The 23,185-nt window shown below is 37.5% G+C and overlaps 9 non-coding genes across 9 annotated transcripts; all 9 read left to right on the forward strand.

The window, feature by feature from the left end:
- Window positions 1-630: 630 nt before the first annotated feature.
- TRNAF-GAA (transfer RNA phenylalanine (anticodon GAA)) lies at window positions 631-703 on the forward strand. Its single transcript has one exon. It is a non-coding gene; the product is annotated as a tRNA-Phe (tRNA).
- Window positions 704-3,547: 2,844 nt separating this feature from the next.
- On the forward strand, window positions 3,548-3,620 carry TRNAF-GAA (transfer RNA phenylalanine (anticodon GAA)). The gene has a single exon. It is a non-coding gene; the product is annotated as a tRNA-Phe (tRNA).
- A 1,675-nt stretch (window positions 3,621-5,295) lies between these two features.
- TRNAF-GAA (transfer RNA phenylalanine (anticodon GAA)) lies at window positions 5,296-5,368 on the forward strand. The gene has a single exon. It is a non-coding gene; the product is annotated as a tRNA-Phe (tRNA).
- Window positions 5,369-9,383: 4,015 nt separating this feature from the next.
- Window positions 9,384-9,456, forward strand: TRNAF-GAA (transfer RNA phenylalanine (anticodon GAA)). The gene has a single exon. It is a non-coding gene; the product is annotated as a tRNA-Phe (tRNA).
- Window positions 9,457-12,301: 2,845 nt separating this feature from the next.
- Window positions 12,302-12,374, forward strand: TRNAF-GAA (transfer RNA phenylalanine (anticodon GAA)). The gene has a single exon. It is a non-coding gene; the product is annotated as a tRNA-Phe (tRNA).
- Window positions 12,375-15,219: 2,845 nt separating this feature from the next.
- Window positions 15,220-15,292, forward strand: TRNAF-GAA (transfer RNA phenylalanine (anticodon GAA)). The gene has a single exon. It is a non-coding gene; the product is annotated as a tRNA-Phe (tRNA).
- A 2,845-nt stretch (window positions 15,293-18,137) lies between these two features.
- On the forward strand, window positions 18,138-18,210 carry TRNAF-GAA (transfer RNA phenylalanine (anticodon GAA)). Its single transcript has one exon. It is a non-coding gene; the product is annotated as a tRNA-Phe (tRNA).
- A 2,844-nt stretch (window positions 18,211-21,054) lies between these two features.
- TRNAF-GAA (transfer RNA phenylalanine (anticodon GAA)) lies at window positions 21,055-21,127 on the forward strand. Its single transcript has one exon. It is a non-coding gene; the product is annotated as a tRNA-Phe (tRNA).
- A 1,675-nt stretch (window positions 21,128-22,802) lies between these two features.
- Window positions 22,803-22,875, forward strand: TRNAF-GAA (transfer RNA phenylalanine (anticodon GAA)). Its single transcript has one exon. It is a non-coding gene; the product is annotated as a tRNA-Phe (tRNA).
- Window positions 22,876-23,185: the final 310 nt, after the last annotated feature.

Here is a 23,185-nt window from a genome sequence, read left to right on the forward strand (position 1 = left end):
ACAATTATTAATAATACATCTGGAGGCCACAGGGACTTATTGGCTGAAATATCTCAGTTGGGAGATCGTTAGACTGAAGAGCTTAAGGTACCTGATTCAATCCTGACTTTCAGCACAGTGCGAGGGGATCCTACATTCTTGCAAAATATTTCTTGAAATCAGCTCTAGTTTTTTTTTTCTTTATTTCTCAAAATATTTTATCAACTGATCAACAACATGATAACTTCAACAAAAAGTTGTCTTTCTGTCCTCCTTCTAAACTTGCTTCCACCACTCTTGCCATCAGCTTTGATGACGAATTTATCCCATTTTATACTTTTTTCAAAGTAAACTCTTGTCTGCATCAGCTTTCACTTCTCCTTGAACAAAGTTGTCAGTATTGAGATGACATAGCTTACCTACTCAGGCGACATACGTCTGTGTAATACAGTGCTGGTCCACTTAGAGTTTTAAAAGAAAAACAACCTAACATTTATCCCAAAAACGCTACTCACCCATTTCACCAGTTAGCTGCTGAAAAATGCAGGACACATTAAAACACAGCTCTAACCTCAGATTGAAAATCCAGGTTCTGCATCTCTGTTCTGGGATTGTTCAAAAAAAGAGGCTGAATACTATAGCTGCTGGCAGGCCGAAATAGCTCAGTTGGGAGAGCGTTAGACTGAAGATCTAAAGGTCCCTGGTTCGATCCCGGGTTTTGGCACATTTTGAACTTCTGCTTTGCATGCCACAAAGACTATTTTGAGTCAACTCATATTGACTTTGTTTATAATGATCAAAACCTTTTATCAAGATAATCGACAATACAATTAATTCAACATATTATTTACTTTCTGTCTTTCTTTCAAACTTGCTTCCACCTCTCTTGTATTCAACTTTGCCTCCTTTATTTCCCAATTCTTCCTTTAATTGAAAGTAAAGCTTTGCCTGCATCAGCCTCCAGTTCCCCTTATACAAAACTGTTAGTAGTCAGATGACCTAGCTTGCCGACCCTCGCCATATAGGTCTGTGTTTCTGAGTATAAGTCCATTCATAGTTTACAAACATCATCTAACTAACTTGGCTCCTAAAAAGGAAATTCACTCATCAGACCAATTTAGCTACTGAATAATACTGGACAATTTAACACATAACTGCACATGCAGATAGAGTGACCAGGTTCTGCATTTATCTTTAACAATTATAAAAAATACAACAGAAAGCCAAAAATGCCAGCTGGATGAAATACCTCAGTTGGGAGAGCAGTAGACTGAAGATCTAAAGGTCCCTGGTTCAATCCCGGGTTTAGGCACATTTTGAACTTCTGCTTTGCATGCCACAAATGCTATTTGGAGTCAACTCATATTGACGTTGTTTATAATGATCAAAACCTTTTATCAAGCTGATCGATAAGACAACCATTTCAACATATTTTTTACATTCTGTCTTTCTGTCAAACTTGCTTCCACCTCTCTTGTATTCAACTTTACCTGCTTTATTTGCCAATTCTTCCTTTAATTGAAAGTAAAGCTTTGCCTGCATCAGCCTCGAGTTCCCCTTATACAAAACTGTTAGTAGTCAGATGACCTAGTTTGCCTACCCTCGCCATATAGGTCTGTGTGTCTGAGTATAAGTCCATTCATAGTTTACAAACATCTTCTAACTAACTTGGCTCCTAAAAAGGAAATTCACCCATCAGACCAATTTAGCTGCTGAATAATATTGGACAATTTAACACATAACTGCACATGCAGATAGAATGACCAGGGTCTGCATTTATCTTTAACAATTATCAAAAATACAACAGAAAGCCAAAATGGCCAGCTGGATGAAATAGCTCAGTTGGGAGAGTGTTAGATTGAAAATCTAAAAGTCCCTTGTTTAATGCTGGGTTTCGGAAAAGTCTGAGAGGTTTCTTGCTTCTCACAAAATATTTCTTGGTATCAGCTCAAGTTTTTCTTTCTTTATTTATCAAAATATTTGATCAACTGATCGACAACATGATCAATTCAACATAGAATTGTCTTTCTGTCCTCCTTCTAAATTTGCTTCCACCTCTCTTGCATTCAGCTTCGACTACAAATGTTTCCTATTTCATGCTTTTTTGTAAAGTAAACTCTTGTCTGCATCAGCTTCCACTTCTCCTTGAACACAGATTTCAGTATTCAGATGACATAGCTTACCTACTCAGGCCAAATACCTCTGTGTAATATGGTGCTAGTCCATTCAGAGTAAAAAAAAAAGCTACCTAACCTGGATCCGAAAAATGCTATTTACCTATTGCACCCGTTAACTGATGAATGATACAGGACATCTTAAAACATAGCTCTAGCATGAGGTTGAGCATCTATTTTCTTGGGAAGTTTAAAAGAAAGGATGAAGACCCAAACTACCAGCAGGCCGAAATAGCTCATTTGGGAGAGCGTTAGACTGAAGATCTAAAGGTCCTTGGTTCAATCCCGGGTTTCGGCACAATTTCAACTTCTGCTTTTCATGTCACAAAAGCTGTTTGGAGTTAAATCAACGCTCTTCTTTATCAAAACCTTTTATGAATCTGATCAACAACACAATCAATTCAACATATTATTTACTTTCTGTCTTCCTTTCAAACTTGCTTCCACCTCTCTTGTATTCAACTATGCCTCATTTATTTGCAACTTCTTGCTTTATTTTAAAGTAAAGCTTTGCCTGCATCAGCCTCCAATTCCCCTTATACAAAACTGTCAGTAGTCAGATGACATAGCTTGTACACCCTGGCCATATAGGTCTGTGGTTCAGAGTATAAGTCAATTCAGAGTTTAGAAAAAAAAATTCTACCTACCTTGTCCCCTAAAAAGGATATTCACTCATCAGACCAAGTTACCTGCTGAATGATACTGGACACTTTAACACATAACTATAAACGAAAATAGAATGACCAGGTTCTGTATGTATCGTCTACAATTATTAATAATACATCAGGAGGCCACAGGGACTTGTTGGCTGAAATATCTCAGTTGGGAGATCGTTAGACTGAAGAGCTTAAGGTACCTGATTCAATCCTGACTTTCAGCACAGTGCGAGGGGATCCTACATTCTTGCAAAATATTTCTTGAAATCAGCTCTAGTTTTTTTTTCTTTATTTCTCAAAATATTTTATCAACTGATCAACAACATGATAACTTCAACAAAAAGTTGTCTTTCTGTCCTCCTTCTAAACTTGCTTCCACCTCTCTTGCCATCAACTTTGATGACGAATTTATCCCATTTTATACTTTTTTCAAAGTAAACTCTTGTCTGCATCAGCTTTCACTTCTCCTTGAACAAAGTTGTCAGTATTGAGATGACATAGCTTACCTACTCAGGCGACATACGTCTGTGTAATACAGTGCTGGTCCACTTAGAGTTTTAAAAGAAAAACAACCTAACATTTATCCCAAAAACGCTACTCACCCATTTCACCAGTTAGCTGCTGAAAAATGCAGGACACATTAAAACACAGCTCTAACCTCAGATTGAAAATCCAGGTTCTGCATCTCTGTTCTGGGATTGTTCAAAAAAAGAGGCTGAATACTATAGCTGCTGGCAGGCCGAAATAGCTCAGTTGGGAGAGCGTTAGACTGAAGATCTAAAGGTCCCTGGTTCGATCCCGGGTTTTGGCACATTTTGAACTTCTGCTTTGCATGCCACAAAGACTATTTTGAGTCAACTCATATTGACTTTGTTTATAATGATCAAAACCTTTTATCAAGATAATCGACAATACAATTAATTCAACATATTATTTACTTTCTGTCTTTCTTTCAAACTTGCTTCCACCTCTCTTGTATTCAACTTTGCCTCCTTTATTTCCCAATTCTTCCTTTAATTGAAAGTAAAGCTTTGCCTGCATCAGCCTCCAGTTCCCCTTATACAAAACTGTTAGTAGTCAGATGACCTAGCTTGCCGACCCTCGCCATATAGGTCTGTGTTTCTGAGTATAAGTCCATTCATAGTTTACAAACATCATCTAACTAACTTGGCTCCTAAAAAGGAAATTCACTCATCAGACCAATTTAGCTACTGAATAATACTGGACAATTTAACACATAACTGCACATGCAGATAGAGTGACCAGGTTCTGCATTTATCTTTAACAATTATAAAAAATACAACAGAAAGCCAAAAATGCCAGCTGGATGAAATAGCTCAGTTGGGAGAGCAGTAGACTGAAGATCTAAAGGTCCCTGGTTCAATCCCGGGTTTAGGCACATTTTGAACTTCTGCTTTGCATGCCACAAATGCTATTTGGAGTCAACTCATATTGACGTTGTTTATAATGATCAAAACCTTTTATCAAGCTGATCGATAAGACAACCATTTCAACATATTTTTTACATTCTGTCTTTCTGTCAAACTTGCTTCCACCTCTCTTGTATTCAACTTTACCTGCTTTATTTGCCAATTCTTCCTTTAATTGAAAGTAAAGCTTTGCCTGCATCAGCCTCGAGTTCCCCTTATACAAAACTGTTAGTAGTCAGATGACCTAGTTTGCCTACCCTCGCCATATAGGTCTGTGTGTCTGAGTATAAGTCCATTCATAGTTTACAAACATCTTCTAACTAACTTGGCTCCTAAAAAGGAAATTCACCCATCAGACCAATTTAGCTGCTGAATAATATTGGACAATTTAACACATAACTGCACATGCAGATAGAATGACCAGGGTCTGCATTTATCTTTAACAATTATCAAAAATACAACAGAAAGCCAAAATGGCCAGCTGGATGAAATAGCTCAGTTGGGAGAGTGTTAGATTGAAAATCTAAAAGTCCCTTGTTTAATGCTGGGTTTCGGAAAAGTCTGAGAGGTTTCTTGCTTCTCACAAAATATTTCTTGGTATCAGCTCAAGTTTTTCTTTCTTTATTTATCAAAATATTTGATCAACTGATCGACAACATGATCAATTCAACATAGAATTGTCTTTCTGTCCTCCTTCTAAATTTGCTTCCACCTCTCTTGCATTCAGCTTCGACTACAAATGTTTCCTATTTCATGCTTTTTTGTAAAGTAAACTCTTGTCTGCATCAGCTTCCACTTCTCCTTGAACACAGATTTCAGTATTCAGATGACATAGCTTACCTACTCAGGCCAAATACCTCTGTGTAATATGGTGCTAGTCCATTCAGAGTAAAAAAAAAAGCTACCTAACCTGGATCCGAAAAATGCTATTTACCTATTGCACCCGTTAACTGATGAATGATACAGGACATCTTAAAACATAGCTCTAGCATGAGGTTGAGCATCTATTTTCTTGGAAAGTTTAAAAGAAAGGATGAAGACCCTAACTACCAGCAGGCCGAAATAGCTCAGTTGGGAGAGCGTTAGACTGAAGATCTAAAGGTCCCTGGTTCAATCCCGGGTTTCGGCACAATTTCAACTTCTGCTTTTCATGTCACAAAAGCTGTTTGGAGTTAAATCAATGCTCTTCTTTATCAAAACCTTTCATCAAGCTATTCAACAACACAATCAATTCAACATAATATTTACTTTCTGTCTTCCTTTCAAACTTGCTTCCACCTCTCTTGTATTCAACTATGCCTCATTTATTTGCAACTTCTTGCTTTATTTTAAAGTAAAGCTTTGCCTGCATCAGCCTCCAATTCCCCTTATACAAAACTGTCAGTAGTCAGATGACATAGCTTGTACACCCTGGCCATATAGGTCTGTGTTTCAGAGTATAAGTCAATTCAGAGTTTAGAAAAAAAAATTCTACTTACCTTGTCCCCTAAAAAGGATATTCACTCATCAGACCAAGTTACCTGCTGAATGATACTGGACACTTTAACACATAACTATAAACGAAAATAGAATGACCAGGTTCTGTATGTATCGTCTACAATTATTAATAATACATCAGGAGGCCACAGGGACTTGTTGGCTGAAATATCTCAGTTGGGAGATCGTTAGACTGAAGAGCTTAAGGTACCTGATTCAATCCTGACTTTCAGCACAGTGCGAGGGGATCCTACATTCTTGCAAAATATTTCTTAAAATCAGCTCTAGTTTTTTTTTTCTTTATTTCTCAAAATATTTTATCAACTGATCAACAACATGATAACTTCAACAAAAAGTTGTCTTTCTGTCCTCCTTCTAAACTTGCTTCCACCTCTCTTGCCATCAGCTTTGATGACGAATGTATCCCATTTTATACTTTTTTCAAAGTAAACTCTTGTCTGCATCAGCTTTCACTTCTCCTTGAACAAAGTTGTCAGTATTGAGATGACATAGCTTACCTACTCAGGCGACATACGTCTGTGTAATACAGTGCTGGTCCACTCAGAGTTTTAAAAGAAAAACGACCTAACATTTATCCCAAAAGTGCTACTCACCCATTTCACCAGTTAGCTGCTGAACAATGCAGGACACAATAAAACACAGCTCTAACCTCAGATTGAAAATCCAGGTTCTGCATCTCTGTTCTGGGATTGTTCAAAAAAAGAGGCTGAATACTATAGCTGGTGGCAGGCCGAAATAGCTCAGTTGGGAGAGCGTTAGACTGAAGATCTAAAGGTCCCTGGTTCGATCCTGGGTTTCGGCACATTTTGAACTTCTGCTTTGCATGCCACAAAGACTATTTTGAGTCAACTCATATTGACTTTGTTTATAATGATCAAAACCTTTTATCAAGATAATCGACAATACAATTAATTCAACATATTATTTACTTTCTGTCTTTCTTTCAAACTTGCTTCCACCTCTCTTGTATTCAACTTTGCCTCCTTTATTTCCCAATTCTTCCTTTAATTGAAAGTACAGCTTTGCCTGCATCAGCCTCCAGTTCCCCTTATACAAAACTGTTAGTAGTCAGATGACCTAGCTTGCCGACCCTCGCCATATAGGTCTGTGTTTCTGAGTATAAGTCCATTCATAGTTTACAAACATCATCTAACTAACTTGGCTCCTAAAAAGGAAATTCACCCATCAGACCAATTTAGCTACTGAATAATACTGGACAATTTAACACATAACTGCACATGCAGATAGAGTGACCAGGTTCTGCATTTATCTTTAACAATTATAAAAAATACAACAGAAAGCCAAAATTGCCAGCTGGATGAAATAGCTCAGTTGGGAGAGCAGTAGACTGAAGATCTAAAGGTCCCTGGTTCAATACCGGGTTTAGGCACATTTTGAACTTCTGCTTTGCATGCCACAAATGCTATTTGGAGTCAACTCATATTGACGTTGTTTATAATGATCAAAACCTTTTATCAAGCTGATCGATAAGACAATCATTTCAACATATTTTTTACATTCTGTCTTTCTGTCAAACTTGCTTCCACCTCTCTTGTATTCAACTTTACCTGCTTTATTTGCCAATTCTTACTTTAATTGAAAGTAAAGCTTTGCCTGCATCAGCCTCGAGTTCCCCTTATACAAAACTGTTAGTAGTCAGATGACCTAGTTTGCCTACCCTCGCCATATAGGTCTGTGTGTCTGAGTATAAGTCCATTCATAGTTTACAAACATCTTCTAACTAACTTGGCTCCTAAAAAGGAAATTCACCCATCAGACCAATTTAGCTGCTGAATAATATTGGACAATTTAACACATAACTGCACATGCAGATAGAATGACCAGGGTCTGCATTTATCTTTAACAATTATCAAAAATACAACAGAAAGCCAAAATGGCCAGCTGGATGAAATAGCTCAGTTGGGAGAGTGTTAGATTGAAAATCTAAAAGTCCCTTGTTCAATGCTGGGTTTCGGAAAAGTCTGAGAGGTTTCTTGCTTCTCACAAAATATTTCTTGGTATCAGCTCATGTTTTTCTTTCTTTATTTATCAAAATATTTGATCAACTGATCGACAACATGATCAATTCAACATAGAATTGTCTTTCTGTCCTCCTTCTAAATTTGCTTCCACCTCTCTTGCATTCAGCTTCGACTACAAATGTTTCCTATTTCATGCTTTTTTGTAAAGTAAACTCTTGTCTGCATCAGCTTCCACTTCTCCTTGAACACAGATTTCAGTATTCAGATGACATAGCTTACCTACTCAGGCCAAATACCTCTGTGTAATATGGTGCTAGTCCATTCAGAGTAAAAAAAAAAGCTACCTAACCTGGATCCGAAAAATGCTATTTACCTATTGCACCCGTTAACTGATGAATGATACAGGACATCTTAAAACATAGCTCTAGCATGAGGTTGAGCATCTATTTTCTTGGGAAGTTTAAAAGAAAGGATGAAGACCCAAACTACCAGCAGGCCGAAATAGCTCATTTGGGAGAGCGTTAGACTGAAGATCTAAAGGTCCTTGGTTCAATCCCGGGTTTCGGCACAATTTCAACTTCTGCTTTTCATGTCACTAAAGCTGTTTGGAGTTAAATCAACGCTCTTCTTTATCAAAACCTTTTATGAATCTGATCAACAACACAATCAATTCAACATATTATTTACTTTCTGTCTTCCTTTCAAACTTGCTTCCACCTCTCTTGTATTCAACTATGCCTCATTTATTTGCAACTTCTTGCTTTATTTTAAAGTAAAGCTTTGCCTGCATCAGCCTCCAATTCCCCTTATACAAAACTGTCAGTAGTCAGATGACATAGCTTGTACACCCTGGCCATATAGGTCTGTGGTTCAGAGTATAAGTCAATTCAGAGTTTAGAAAAAAAAATTCTACCTACATTGTGCCCTAAAAAGGATATTCACTCATCAGACCAAGTTACCTGCTGAATGATACTGGACACTTTAACACATAACTATAAACGAAAATAGAATGACCAGGTTCTGTATGTATCGTCTACAATTATTAATAATACATCTGGAGGCCACAGGGACTTGTTGGCTGAAATATCTCAGTTGGGAGATCGTTAGACTGAAGAGCTTAAGGTACCTGATTCAATCCTGACTTTCAGCACAGTGCGAGGGGATCCTACATTCTTGCAAAATATGTCTTGAAATCAGCTCTAGTTTTTTTTTTCTTTATTTCTCAAAATATTTTATCAACTGATCAACAACATGATAACTTCAACAAAAAGTTGTCTTTCTGTCCTCCTTCTAAACTTGCTTCCACCACTCTTGCCATCAGCTTTGATGACGAATTTATCCCATTTTATACTTTTTTCAAAGTAAACTCTTGTCTGCATCAGCTTTCACTTCTCCTTGAACAAAGTTGTCAGTATTGAGATGACATAGCTTACCTACTCAGGCGACATACGTCTGTGTAATACAGTGCTGGTCCACTTAGAGTTTTAAAAGAAAAACAACCTAACATTTATCCCAAAAACGCTACTCACCCATTTCACCAGTTAGCTGCTGAAAAATGCAGGACACATTAAAACACAGCTCTAACCTCAGATTGAAAATCCAGGTTCTGCATCTCTGTTCTGGGATTGTTCAAAAAAAGAGGCTGAATACTATAGCTGCTGGCAGGCCGAAATAGCTCAGTTGGGAGAGCGTTAGACTGAAGATCTAAAGGTCCCTGGTTCGATCCCGGGTTTTGGCACATTTTGAACTTCTCCTTTGCATGCCACAAAGACTATTTTGAGTCAACTCATATTGACTTTGTTTATAATGATCAAAACCTTTTATCAAGATAATCGACAATACAATTAATTCAACATATTATTTACTTTCTGTCTTTCTTTCAAACTTGCTTCCACCTCTCTTGTATTCAACTTTGCCTCCTTTATTTCCCAATTCTTCCTTTAATTGAAAGTAAAGCTTTGCCTGCATCAGCCTCCAGTTCCCCTTATACAAAACTGTTAGTAGTCAGATGACCTAGCTTGCCGACCCTCGCCATATAGGTCTGTGTTTCTGAGTATAAGTCCATTCATAGTTTACAAACATCATCTAACTAACTTGGCTCCTAAAAAGGAAATTCACCCATCAGACCAATTTAGCTACTGAATAATACTGGACAATTTAACACATAACTGCACATGCAGATAGAGTGACCAGGTTCTGCATTTATCTTTAACAATTATAAAAAATACAACAGAAAGCCAAAAATGCCAGCTGGATGAAATAGCTCAGTTGGGAGAGCAGTAGACTGAAGATCTAAAGGTCCCTGGTTCAATCCCGGGTGTAGGCACATTTTGAACTTCTGCTTTGCATGCCACAAATGCTATTTGGAGTCAACTCATATTGACGTTGTTTATAATGATCAAAACCTTTTATCAAGCTGATCGATAAGACAACCATTTCAACATATTTTTTACATTCTGTCTTTCTGTCAAACTTGCTTCCACCTCTCTTGTATTCAACTTTACCTGCTTTATTTGCCAATTCTTCCTTTAATTGAAAGTAAAGCTTTGCCTGCATCAGCCTCGAGTTCCCCTTATACAAAACTGTTAGTAGTCAGATGACCTAGTTTGCCTACCCTCGCCATATAGGTCTGTGTGTCTGAGTATGAGTCCATTCATAGTTTACAAACATCTTCTAACTAACTTGGCTCCTAAAAAGGAAATTCACCCATCAGACCAATTTAGCTGCTGAATAATATTGGACAATTTAACACATAACTGCACATGCAGATAGAATGACCAGGGTCTGCATTTATCTTTAACAATTATCAAAAATACAACAGAAAGCCCAAATGGCCAGCTGGATGAAATAGCTCACTTGGGAGAGTGTTAGATTGAAAATCTAAAAGTCCCTTGTTCAATGCTGGGTTTCGGAAAAGTCTGAGAGGTTTCTTGCTTCTCACAAAATATTTCTTGGTATCAGCTCAAGTTTTTCTTTCTTTATTTATCAAAATATTTGATCAACTGATCGACAACATGATCAATTCAACATAGAATTGTCTTTCTGTCCTCCTTCTAAATTTGCTTCCACCTCTCTTGCATTCAGCTTCGACTACAAATGTTTCCTATTTCATGCTTTTTTGTAAAGTAAACTCTTGTCTGCATCAGCTTCCACTTCTCCTTGAACACAGATTTCAGTATTCAGATGACATAGCTTACCTACTCAGGCCAAATATCTCTGTGTAATATGGTGCTAGTCCATTCAGAGTAAAAAAAAAAGCTACCTAACCTGGATCCGAAAAATGCTATTTACCTATTGCACCCGTTAACTGATGAATGATACAGGACATCTTAAAACATAGCTCTAGCATGAGGTTGAGCATCTATTTTCTTGGGAAGTTTAAAAGAAAGGATGAAGACCCAAACTACCAGCAGGCCGAAATAGCTCATTTGGGAGAGCGTTAGACTGAAGATCTAAAGGTCCTTGGTTCAATCCTGGGTTTCGGCACAATTTCAACTTCTGCTTTTCATGTCACAAAAGCTGTTTGGAGTTAAATCAACGCTCTTCTTTATCAAAACCTTTTATGAATCTGATCAACAACACAATCAATTCAACATATTATTTACTTTCTGTCTTCCTTTCAAACTTGCTTCCACCTCTCTTGTATTCAACTATGCCTCATTTATTTGCAACTTCTTGCTTTATTTTAAAGTAAAGCTTTGCCTGCATCAGCCTCCAATTCCCCTTATACAAAACTGTCAGTAGTCAGATGACATAGCTTGTACACCCTGGCCATATAGGTCTGTGGTTCAGAGTATAAGTCAATTCAGAGTTTAGAAAAAAAAATTCTACCTACATTGTGCCCTAAAAAGGATATTCACTCATCAGACCAAGTTACCTGCTGAATGATACTGGACACTTTAACACATAACTATAAACGAAAATAGAATGACCAGGTTCTGTATGTATCGTCTACAATTATTAATAATACATCTGGAGGCCACAGGGACTTATTGGCTGAAATATCTCAGTTGGGAGATCGTTAGACTGAAGAGCTTAAGGTACCTGATTCAATCCTGACTTTCAGCACAGTGCGAGGGGATCCTACATTCTTGCAAAATATTTCTTGAAATCAGCTCTAGTTTTTTTTTTCTTTATTTCTCAAAATATTTTATCAACTGATCAACAACATGATAACTTCAACAAAAAGTTGTCTTTCTGTCCTCCTTCTAAACTTGCTTCCACCACTCTTGCCATCAGCTTTGATGACGAATTTATCCCATTTTATACTTTTTTCAAAGTAAACTCTTGTCTGCATCAGCTTTCACTTCTCCTTGAACAAAGTTGTCAGTATTGAGATGACATAGCTTACCTACTCAGGCGACATACGTCTGTGTAATACAGTGCTGGTCCACTTAGAGTTTTAAAAGAAAAACAACCTAACATTTATCCCAAAAACGCTACTCACCCATTTCACCAGTTAGCTGCTGAAAAATGCAGGACACATTAAAACACAGCTCTAACCTCAGATTGAAAATCCAGGTTCTGCATCTCTGTTCTGGGATTGTTCAAAAAAAGAGGCTGAATACTATAGCTGCTGGCAGGCCGAAATAGCTCAGTTGGGAGAGCGTTAGACTGAAGATCTAAAGGTCCCTGGTTCGATCCCGGGTTTTGGCACATTTTGAACTTCTGCTTTGCATGCCACAAAGACTATTTTGAGTCAACTCATATTGACTTTGTTTATAATGATCAAAACCTTTTATCAAGATAATCGACAATACAATTAATTCAACATATTATTTACTTTCTGTCTTTCTTTCAAACTTGCTTCCACCTCTCTTGTATTCAACTTTGCCTCCTTTATTTCCCAATTCTTCCTTTAATTGAAAGTAAAGCTTTGCCTGCATCAGCCTCCAGTTCCCCTTATACAAAACTGTTAGTAGTCAGATGACCTAGCTTGCCGACCCTCGCCATATAGGTCTGTGTTTCTGAGTATAAGTCCATTCATAGTTTACAAACATCATCTAACTAACTTGGCTCCTAAAAAGGAAATTCACTCATCAGACCAATTTAGCTACTGAATAATACTGGACAATTTAACACATAACTGCACATGCAGATAGAGTGACCAGGTTCTGCATTTATCTTTAACAATTATAAAAAATACAACAGAAAGCCAAAAATGCCAGCTGGATGAAATACCTCAGTTGGGAGAGCAGTAGACTGAAGATCTAAAGGTCCCTGGTTCAATCCCGGGTTTAGGCACATTTTGAACTTCTGCTTTGCATGCCACAAATGCTATTTGGAGTCAACTCATATTGACGTTGTTTATAATGATCAAAACCTTTTATCAAGCTGATCGATAAGACAACCATTTCAACATATTTTTTACATTCTGTCTTTCTGTCAAACTTGCTTCCACCTCTCTTGTATTCAACTTTACCTGCTTTATTTGCCAATTCTTCCTTTAATTGAAAGTAAAGCTTTGCCTGCATCAGCCTCGAGTTCCCCTTATACAAAACTGTTAGTAGTCAGATGACCTAGTTTGCCTACCCTCGCCATATAGGTCTGTGTGTCTGAGTATAAGTCCATTCATAGTTTACAAACATCTTCTAACTAACTTGGCTCCTAAAAAGGAAATTCACCCATCAGACCAATTTAGCTGCTGAATAATATTGGACAATTTAACACATAACTGCACATGCAGATAGAATGACCAGGGTCTGCATTTATCTTTAACAATTATCAAAAATACAACAGAAAGCCAAAATGGCCAGCTGGATGAAATAGCTCAGTTGGGAGAGTGTTAGATTGAAAATCTAAAAGTCCCTTGTTTAATGCTGGGTTTCGGAAAAGTCTGAGAGGTTTCTTGCTTCTCACAAAATATTTCTTGGTATCAGCTCAAGTTTTTCTTTCTTTATTTATCAAAATATTTGATCAACTGATCGACAACATGATCAATTCAACATAGAATTGTCTTTCTGTCCTCCTTCTAAATTTGCTTCCACCTCTCTTGCATTCAGCTTCGACTACAAATGTTTCCTATTTCATGCTTTTTTGTAAAGTAAACTCTTGTCTGCATCAGCTTCCACTTCTCCTTGAACACAGATTTCAGTATTCAGATGACATAGCTTACCTACTCAGGCCAAATACCTCTGTGTAATATGGTGCTAGTCCATTCAGAGTAAAAAAAAAAGCTACCTAACCTGGATCCGAAAAATGCTATTTACCTATTGCACCCGTTAACTGATGAATGATACAGGACATCTTAAAACATAGCTCTAGCATGAGGTTGAGCATCTATTTTCTTGGGAAGTTTAAAAGAAAGGATGAAGACCCAAACTACCAGCAGGCCGAAATAGCTCATTTGGGAGAGCGTTAGACTGAAGATCTAAAGGTCCTTGGTTCAATCCCGGGTTTCGGCACAATTTCAACTTCTGCTTTTCATGTCACAAAAGCTGTTTGGAGTTAAATCAACGCTCTTCTTTATCAAAACCTTTTATGAATCTGATCAACAACACAATCAATTCAACATATTATTTACTTTCTGTCTTCCTTTCAAACTTGCTTCCACCTCTCTTGTATTCAACTATGCCTCATTTATTTGCAACTTCTTGCTTTATTTTAAAGTAAAGCTTTGCCTGCATCAGCCTCCAATTCCCCTTATACAAAACTGTCAGTAGTCAGATGACATAGCTTGTACACCCTGGCCATATAGGTCTGTGGTTCAGAGTATAAGTCAATTCAGAGTTTAGAAAAAAAAATTCTACCTACATTGTGCCCTAAAAAGGATATTCACTCATCAGACCAAGTTACCTGCTGAATGATACTGGACACTTTAACACATAACTATAAACGAAAATAGAATGACCAGGTTCTGTATGTATCGTCTACAATTATTAATAATACATCTGGAGGCCACAGGGACTTGTTGGCTGAAATATCTCAGTTGGGAGATCGTTAGACTGAAGAGCTTAAGGTACCTGATTCAATCCTGACTTTCAGCACAGTGCGAGGGGATCCTACATTCTTGCAAAATATGTCTTGAAATCAGCTCTAGTTTTTTTTTTCTTTATTTCTCAAAATATTTTATCAACTGATCAACAACATGATAACTTCAACAAAAAGTTGTCTTTCTGTCCTCCTTCTAAACTTGCTTCCACCACTCTTGCCATCAGCTTTGATGACGAATTTATCCCATTTTATACTTTTTTCAAAGTAAACTCTTGTCTGCATCAGCTTTCACTTCTCCTTGAACAAAGTTGTCAGTATTGAGATGACATAGCTTACCTACTCAGGCGACATACGTCTGTGTAATACAGTGCTGGTCCACTTAGAGTTTTAAAAGAAAAACAACCTAACATTTATCCCAAAAACGCTACTCACCCATTTCACCAGTTAGCTGCTGAAAAATGCAGGACACATTAAAACACAGCTCTAACCTCAGATTGAAAATCCAGGTTCTGCATCTCTGTTCTGGGATTGTTCAAAAAAAGAGGCTGAATACTATAGCTGCTGGCAGGCCGAAATAGCTCAGTTGGGAGAGCGTTAGACTGAAGATCTAAAGGTCCCTGGTTCGATCCCGGGTTTTGGCACATTTTGAACTTCTGCTTTGCATGCCACAAAGACTATTTTGAGTCAACTCATATTGACTTTGTTTATAATGATCAAAACCTTTTATCAAGATAATCGACAATACAATTAATTCAACATATTATTTACTTTCTGTCTTTCTTTCAAACTTGCTTCCACCTCTCTTGTATTCAACTTTGCCTCCTTTATTTCCCAATTCTTCCTTTAATTGAAAGTAAAGCTTTGCCTGCATCAGCCTCCAGTTCCCCTTATACAAAACTGTTAGTAGTCAGATGACCTAGCTTGCCGACCCTCGCCATATAGGTCTGTGTTTCTGAGTATAAGTCCATTCATAGTTTACAAACATCATCTAACTAACTTGGCTCCTAAAAAGGAAATTCACCCATCAGACCAATTTAGCTACTGAATAATACTGGACAATTTAACACATAACTGCACATGCAGATAGAGTGACCAGGTTCTGCATTTATCTTTAACAATTATAAAAAATACAACAGAAAGCCAAAAATGCCAGCTGGATGAAATAGCTCAGTTGGGAGAGCAGTAGACTGAAGATCTAAAGGTCCCTGGTTCAATCCCGGGTGTAGGCACATTTTGAACTTCTGCTTTGCATGCCACAAATGCTATTTGGAGTCAACTCATATTGACGTTGTTTATAATGATCAAAACCTTTTATCAAGCTGATCGATAAGACAACCATTTCAACATATTTTTTACATTCTGTCTTTCTGTCAAACTTGCTTCCACCTCTCTTGTATTCAACTTTACCTGCTTTATTTGCCAATTCTTCCTTTAATTGAAAGTAAAGCTTTGCCTGCATCAGCCTCGAGTTCCCCTTATACAAAACTGTTAGTAGTCAGATGACCTAGTTTGCCTACCCTCGCCATATAGGTCTGTGTGTCTGAGTATGAGTCCATTCATAGTTTACAAACATCTTCTAACTAACTTGGCTCCTAAAAAGGAAATTCACCCATCAGACCAATTTAGCTGCTGAATAATATTGGACAATTTAACACATAACTGCACATGCAGATAGAATGACCAGGGTCTGCATTTATCTTTAACAATTATCAAAAATACAACAGAAAGCCCAAATGGCCAGCTGGATGAAATAGCTCACTTGGGAGAGTGTTAGATTGAAAATCTAAAAGTCCCTTGTTCAATGCTGGGTTTCGGAAAAGTCTGAGAGGTTTCTTGCTTCTCACAAAATATTTCTTGGTATCAGCTCAAGTTTTTCTTTCTTTATTTATCAAAATATTTGATCAACTGATCGACAACATGATCAATTCAACATAGAATTGTCTTTCTGTCCTCCTTCTAAATTTGCTTCCACCTCTCTTGCATTCAGCTTCGACTACAAATGTTTCCTATTTCATGCTTTTTTGTAAAGTAAACTCTTGTCTGCATCAGCTTCCACTTCTCCTTGAACACAGATTTCAGTATTCAGATGACATAGCTTACCTACTCAGGCCAAATACCTCTGTGTAATATGGTGCTAGTCCATTCAGAGTAAAAAAAAAAGCTACCTAACCTGGATCCGAAAAATGCTATTTACCTATTGCACCCGTTAACTGATGAATGATACAGGACATCTTAAAACATAGCTCTAGCATGAGGTTGAGCATCTATTTTCTTGGGAAGTTTAAAAGAAAGGATGAAGACCCAAACTACCAGCAGGCCGAAATAGCTCATTTGGGAGAGCGTTAGACTGAAGATCTAAAGGTCCTTGGTTCAATCCCGGGTTTTGGCACAATTTCAACTTCTGCTTTTCATGTCACAAAAGCTGTTTGGAGTTAAATCAACGCTCTTCTTTATCAAAACCTTTTATGAATCTGATCAACAACACAATCAATTCAACATATTATTTACTTTCTGTCTTCCTTTCAAACTTGCTTCCACCTCTCTTGTATTCAACTATGCCTCATTTATTTGCAACTTCTTGCTTTATTTTAAAGTAAAGCTTTGCCTGCATCAGCCTCCAATTCCCCTTATACAAAACTGTCAGTAGTCAGATGACATAGCTTGTACACCCTGGCCATATAGGTCTGTGGTTCAGAGTATAAGTCAATTCAGAGTTTAGAAAAAAAAATTCTACCTACATTGTGCCCTAAAAAGGATATTCACTCATCAGACCAAGTTACCTGCTGAATGATACTGGACACTTTAACACATAACTATAAACGAAAATAGAATGACCAGGTTCTGTATGTATCGTCTACAATTATTAATAATACATCTGGAGGCCACAGGGACTTGTTGGCTGAAATATCTCAGTTGGGAGATCGTTAGACTGAAGAGCTTAAGGTACCTGATTCAATCCTGACTTTCAGCACAGTGCGTGGGGATCCTACATTCTTGCAAAATATGTCTTGAAATCAGCTCTAGTTTTTTTTTTCTTTATTTCTCAAAATATTTTATCAACTGATCAACAACATGATAACTTCAACAAAAAGTTGTCTTTCTGTCCTCCTTCTAAACTTGCTTCCACCACTCTTGCCATCAGCTTTGATGACGAATTTATCCCATTTTATACTTTTTTCAAAGTAAACTCTTGTCTGCATCAGCTTTCACTTCTCCTTGAACAAAGTTGTCAGTATTGAGATGACATAGCTTACCTACTCAGGCGACATACGTCTGTGTAATACAGTGCTGGTCCACTTAGAGTTTTAAAAGAAAAACAACCTAACATTTATCCCAAAAACGCTACTCACCCATTTCACCAGTTAGCTGCTGAAAAATGCAGGACACATTAAAACACAGCTCTAACCTCAGATTGAAAATCCAGGTTCTGCATCTCTGTTCTGGGATTGTTCAAAAAAAGAGGCTGAATACTATAGCTGCTGGCAGGCCGAAATAGCTCAGTTGGGAGAGCGTTAGACTGAAGATCTAAAGGTCCCTGGTTCGATCCCGGGTTTTGGCACATTTTGAACTTCTGCTTTGCATGCCACAAAGACTATTTTGAGTCAACTCATATTGACTTTGTTTATAATGATCAAAACCTTTTATCAAGATAATCGACAATACAATTAATTCAACATATTATTTACTTTCTGTCTTTCTTTCAAACTTGCTTCCACCTCTCTTGTATTCAACTTTGCCTCCTTTATTTCCCAATTCTTCCTTTAATTGAAAGTAAAGCTTTGCCTGCATCAGCCTCCAGTTCCCCTTATACAAAACTGTTAGCAGTCAGATGACCTAGCTTGCCGACCCTCGCCATATAGGTCTGTGTTTCTGAGTATAAGTCCATTCATAGTTTACAAACATCATCTAACTAACTTGGCTCCTAAAAAGGAAATTCACCCATCAGACCAATTTAGCTACTGAATAATACTGGACAATTTAACACATAACTGCACATGCAGATAGAGTGACCAGGTTCTGCATTTATCTTTAACAATTATAAAAAATACAACAGAAAGCCAAAAATGCCAGCTGGATGAAATAGCTCAGTTGGGAGAGCAGTAGACTGAAGATCTAAAGGTCCCTGGTTCAATCCCGGGTGTAGGCACATTTTGAACTTCTGCTTTGCATGCCACAAATGCTATTTGGAGTCAACTCATATTGACGTTGTTTATAATGATCAAAACCTTTTATCAAGCTGATCGATAAGACAACCATTTCAACATATTTTTTACATTCTGTCTTTCTGTCAAACTTGCTTCCACCTCTCTTGTATTCAACTTTACCTGCTTTATTTGCCAATTCTTCCTTTAATTGAAAGTAAAGCTTTGCCTGCATCAGCCTCGAGTTCCCCTTATACAAAACTGTTAGTAGTCAGATGACCTAGTTTGCCTACCCTCGCCATATAGGTCTGTGTGTCTGAGTATGAGTCCATTCATAGTTTACAAACATCTTCTAACTAACTTGGCTCCTAAAAAGGAAATTCACCCATCAGACCAATTTAGCTGCTGAATAATATTGGACAATTCAACACATAACTGCACATGCAGATAGAATGACCAGGGTCTGCATTTATCTTTAACAATTATCAAAAATACAACAGAAAGCCCAAATGGCCAGCTGGATGAAATAGCTCACTTGGGAGAGTGTTAGATTGAAAATCTAAAAGTCCCTTGTTCAATGCTGGGTTTCGGAAAAGTCTGAGAGGTTTCTTGCTTCTCACAAAATATTTCTTGGTATCAGCTCAAGTTTTTCTTTCTTTATTTATCAAAATATTTGATCAACTGATCGACAACATGATCAATTCAACATAGAATTGTCTTTCTGTCCTCCTTCTAAATTTGCTTCCACCTCTCTTGCATTCAGCTTCGACTACAAATGTTTCCTATTTCATGCTTTTTTGTAAAGTAAACTCTTGTCTGCATCAGCTTCCACTTCTCCTTGAACACAGATTTCAGTATTCAGATGACATAGCTTACCTACTCAGGCCAAATACCTCTGTGTAATATGGTGCTAGTCCATTCAGAGTAAAAAAAAAAGCTACCTAACCTGGATCCGAAAAATGCTATTTACCTATTGCACCCGTTAACTGATGAATGATACAGGACATCTTAAAACATAGCTCTAGCATGAGGTTGAGCATCTATTTTCTTGGGAAGTTTAAAAGAAAGGATGAAGACCCAAACTACCAGCAGGCCGAAAAAGCTCATTTGGGAGAGCGTTAGACTGAAGATCTAAAGGTCCTTGGTTCAATCCTGGGTTTCGGCACAATTTCAACTTCTGCTTTTCATGTCACAAAAGCTGTTTGGAGTTAAATCAACGCTCTTCTTTATCAAAACCTTTTATGAATCTGATCAACAACACAATCAATTCAACATATTATTTACTTTCTGTCTTCCTTTCAAACTTGCTTCCACCTCTCTTGTATTCAACCATGCCTCATTTATTTGCAACTTCTTGCTTTATTTTAAAGTAAAGCTTTGCCTGCATCAGCCTCCAATTCCCCTTATACAAAACTGTCAGTAGTCAGATGACATAGCTTGTACACCCTGGCCATATAGGTCTGTGGTTCAGAGTATAAGTCAATTCAGAGTTTAGAAAAAAAATTCTACCTACATTGTGCCCTAAAAAGGATATTCACTCATCAGACCAAGTTACCTGCTGAATGATACTGGACACTTTAACACATAACTATAAACGAAAATAGAATGACCAGGTTCTGTATGTATCGTCTACAATTATTAATAATACATCTGGAGGCCACAGGGACTTATTGGCTGAAATATCTCAGTTGGGAGATCGTTAGACTGAAGAGCTTAAGGTACCTGATTCAATCCTGACTTTCAGCACAGTGCGAGGGGATCCTACATTCTTGCAAAATATTTCTTGAAATCAGCTCTAGTTTTTTTTTTCTTTATTTCTCAAAATATTTTATCAACTGATCAACAACATGATAACTTCAACAAAAAGTTGTCTTTCTGTCCTCCTTCTAAACTTGCTTCCACCACTCTTGCCATCAGCTTTGATGACGAATTTATCCCATTTTATACTTTTTTCAAAGTAAACTCTTGTCTGCATCAGCTTTCACTTCTCCTTGAACAAAGTTGTCAGTATTGAGATGACATAGCTTACCTACTCAGGCGACATACGTCTGTGTAATACAGTGCTGGTCCACTTAGAGTTTTAAAAGAAAAACAACCTAACATTTATCCCAAAAACGCTACTCACCCATTTCACCAGTTAGCTGCTGAAAAATGCAGGACACATTAAAACACAGCTCTAACCTCAGATTGAAAATCCAGGTTCTGCATCTCTGTTCTGGGATTGTTCAAAAAAAGAGGCTGAATACTATAGCTGCTGGCAGGCCGAAATAGCTCAGTTGGGAGAGCATTAGACTGAAGATCTAAAGGTCCCTGGTTCGATCCCGGGTTTTGGCACATTTTGAACTTCTGCTTTGCATGCCACAAAGACTATTTTGAGTCAACTCATATTGACTTTGTTTATAATGATCAAAACCTTTTATCAAGATAATCGACAATACAATTAATTCAACATATTATTTACTTTCTGTCTTTCTTTCAAACTTGCTTCCACCTCTCTTGTATTCAACTTTGCCTCCTTTATTTCCCAATTCTTCCTTTAATTGAAAGTAAAGCTTTGCCTGCATCAGCCTCCAGTTCCCCTTATACAAAACTGTTAGTAGTCAGATGACCTAGCTTGCCGACCCTCGCCATATAGGTCTGTGTTTCTGAGTATAAGTCCATTCATAGTTTACAAACATCATCTAACTAACTTGGCTCCTAAAAAGGAAATTCACTCATCAGACCAATTTAGCTACTGAATAATACTGGACAATTTAACACATAACTGCACATGCAGATAGAGTGACCAGGTTCTGCATTTATCTTTAACAATTATAAAAAATACAACAGAAAGCCAAAAATGCCAGCTGGATGAAATAGCTCAGTTGGGAGAGCAGTAGACTGAAGATCTAAAGGTCCCTGGTTCAATCCCGGGTTTAGGCACATTTTGAACTTCTGCTTTGCATGCCACAAATGCTATTTGGAGTCAACTCATATTGACGTTGTTTATAATGATCAAAACCTTTTATCAAGCTGATCGATAAGACAACCATTTCAACATATTTTTTACATTCTGTCTTTCTGTCAAACTTGCTTCCACCTCTCTTGTATTCAACTTTACCTGCTTTATTTGCCAATTCTTCCTTTAATTGAAAGTAAAGCTTTGCCTGCATCAGCCTCGAGTTCCCCTTATACAAAACTGTTAGTAGTCAGATGACCTAGTTTGCCTACCCTCGCCATATAGGTCTGTGTGTCTGAGTATAAGTCCATTCATAGTTTACAAACATCTTCTAACTAACTTGGCTCCTAAAAAGGAAATTCACCCATCAGACCAATTTAGCTGCTGAATAATATTGGACAATTTAACACATAACTGCACATGCAGATAGAATGACCAGGGTCTGCATTTATCTTTAACAATTATCAAAAATACAACAGAAAGCCAAAATGGCCAGCTGGATGAAATAGCTCAGTTGGGAGAGTGTTAGATTGAAAATCTAAAAGTCCCTTGTTTAATGCTGGGTTTCGGAAAAGTCTGAGAGGTTTCTTGCTTCTCACAAAATATTTCTTGGTATCAGCTCAAGTTTTTCTTTCTTTATTTATCAAAATATTTGATCAACTGATCGACAACATGATCAATTCAACATAGAATTGTCTTTCTGTCCTCCTTCTAAATTTGCTTCCACCTCTCTTGCATTCAGCTTCGACTACAAATGTTTCCTATTTCATGCTTTTTTGTAAAGTAAACTCTTGTCTGCATCAGCTTCCACTTCTCCTTGAACACAGATTTCAGTATTCAGATGACATAGCTTACCTACTCAGGCCAAATACCTCTGTGTAATATGGTGCTAGTCCATTCAGAGTAAAAAAAAAAGCTACCTAACCTGGATCCGAAAAATGCTATTTACCTATTGCACCCGTTAACTGATGAATGATACAGGACATCTTAAAACATAGCTCTAGCATGAGGTTGAGCATCTATTTTCTTGGAAAGTTTAAAAGAAAGGATGAAGACCCTAACTACCAGCAGGCCGAAATAGCTCAGTTGGGAGAGCGTTAGACTGAAGATCTAAAGGTCCCTGGTTCAATCCCGGGTTTCGGCACAATTTCAACTTCTGCTTTTCATGTCACAAAAGCTGTTTGGAGTTAAATCAATGCTCTTCTTTATCAAAACCTTTCATCAAGCTATTCAACAACACAATCAATTCAACATAATATTTACTTTCTGTCTTCCTTTCAAACTTGCTTCCACCTCTCTTGTATTCAACTATGCCTCATTTATTTGCAACTTCTTGCTTTATTTTAAAGTAAAGCTTTGCCTGCATCAGCCTCCAATTCCCCTTATACAAAACTGTCAGTAGTCAGATGACATAGCTTGTACACCCTGGCCATATAGGTCTGTGTTTCAGAGTA

This window comes from Triturus cristatus, chromosome 8 (genome assembly GCF_964204655.1).
Source record: "Triturus cristatus chromosome 8, aTriCri1.1, whole genome shotgun sequence".
NCBI lineage: Eukaryota > Metazoa > Chordata > Amphibia > Caudata > Salamandridae > Triturus > Triturus cristatus.